Below are 2,030 nucleotides of genomic sequence, written 5' to 3'. Positions count from 1 at the left end.
AATTGGAGCCAGAAGTGCACAAAATACTGCAAGATGTCATCAGTTTAGTTAATTTTATGTTTAAAAAAACTTTAAAATATAGTTAATTTAATTGTTCAAAATAAATTGAGAGAATAAATTAACCTCTCAATTTATATTTACTTATGGATGTATTTTCTACAGCACAGAGGTTTGCTTGTGGCAAAGAATTAAAACTTAGAACTAAAAACATATTTACAAAATAGACAAGTGTTCCAAATATGCTAACCTTGTCTGTGATGATAAGGGGGCTATCCATAGCATGCATGCTACCTCTCAAGTATTTTTTAAATATTAATATACATGGTGGAGCAACTGGCTTGAGCGATTGGAAACAAGATGCAGGACCCCAACGCAGACACTGAGTGGAATGACATCTTACCAAAAAGGGTATCTTGCCCTCCAAGGAAAGTCTGAAAGAATTGGAAAATGAGGTGGAAGAGGAGCAGCGCATCCTCCAGCAGTCAGTGGTGACAACATATAAAGATAGGGCTTTGAAAGAGCTGGAAGATCATGAAGATGAGTTTAATGAGGAGGATGAACGTGCTATTGAAATGTACACACGGCAGAGACTAGTTGAGTGGAAAGCATCTAAACTGAAGAATACATTTGGAGAAGTTTTGGAGATCTCAGGGAAGGATTATGTTCAAGAAGCTACCAAAGCAGGTGAGGGTTTCTGGGTCATCTTGCACCTTTACCAACAAGGAATTCCCCTCAGTGCCCTGATAAACCAGCACCTCAGCAGACTTGCCAGGAAGTTTCCTGATGTCAAATTTATCAAAGCCATTTCAACAACCTGCATACCCAATTATCCTGATAGGAATCTGCCCACGATATTTGTTTTCTTGGAAGGAGATATCAAGGCTCAGTTTATCGGTCCTCTGGTGTTTGGTGGCATGCACCTGACAAGAGATAAGTTGGAGCGGAAACTGTCTGAATCTGGAGCAATTAAGATGGACCTGGAGGAAAACCCTAAGAAGCCGATTGAACACATGTTGCTGTCCTCAGTGCGGCGCTCTGTCCCCATGGGGAGGGACTGCAATTCCAAGGGTGACTGAGGCTGCAGCTGCTATCACATGCTGAACTGTCCTGTAACAAATTGTCTGGATTTTTAAAAAAAGGAAAAAGCCAGAATGAATCCTTCTGGTTTTTAGCTTTGTACAAATTATGTTTCAAATCTTTACATTTTAGAAATAATCATTGCTGGAACTGTTAAAATTTTTTGGAACTCTTTTAATTATAGTATTTCCTCTAAAAAATTAAAAACAGCTATTGGTATGGCAAGAATAAAAAATAAAAAAAACTTATCCCTTCAAGGTGAAAGTTAATGTTTCAATAATGAACTAGAAAATTTTTTTTTTTTTTTTTTTGAGACGGAGTCTTGCTCTGTCGCCCAGGCTGGAGTGCAGTGGCGCAATCTCGGCTCACTGCAAACTCCGTCTCCCAGGTTCACGCCATTCTCCTGCCTCAGCCTCCCGAGTAGCTGGGAATACAGATGTGATTTAGATGCAAAAACAAGATAAATGCAATCATCATCAATTTTTTGAAATCTCCTATTAGTACATTCTAAAAAGTTGGAAGCAAGATTTTTAAACCAGTTTAAAATTATTCTAAACAAAAAATTTCAGTGGAATTTGAACCCATTTTGATAACAATAAAACAACAGTAATATTGCCTAATTGTCTGTAAGAACTACTGATTGACATCAAAGAAGATGGAAATCTACTAGTCAAATTTTAACATAAGCATTTTCAAATTTGGTGAATGGGAATTACTTAAAACAGCCAGTAAGGAAATTCTTCCATTTGGATTTATGCGTCTTTGTGAGACATGTTTTTTAGTTGCAAAAACCATTACAACAAAGTGCTGAAAAGCTGAATAGAGAAACATATTTGAATGTTTTAACAAAAGCTAAAGAATTTTTTTAACAAAAGTTTGTAAAATAGTGATGCATACTCAAATATAATTATAATTTTAGTGAGAGCAAAAACTTCTGTAATATTAATAATTTA

At 36.2% G+C, this 2,030-nt stretch overlaps 1 pseudogene; it reads left to right on the top strand.

Moving 5' to 3' along the window:
* The first annotated feature begins 357 nt into the window (after nucleotides 1-357).
* On the top strand, nucleotides 358-1,076 carry LOC744393 (phosducin-like protein 3; annotated as a pseudogene).
* The last annotated feature ends 954 nt before the right edge of the window (nucleotides 1,077-2,030 follow it).

Source organism: Pan troglodytes, chromosome 2 (genome assembly GCF_028858775.2).
Source record: "Pan troglodytes isolate AG18354 chromosome 2, NHGRI_mPanTro3-v2.0_pri, whole genome shotgun sequence".
NCBI classification, from domain to species: Eukaryota; Metazoa; Chordata; class Mammalia; order Primates; family Hominidae; genus Pan; species Pan troglodytes.
Note: the sequence above shows the minus strand (reverse complement) of the source record. Positions and strands in the feature narration are given on the sequence as shown.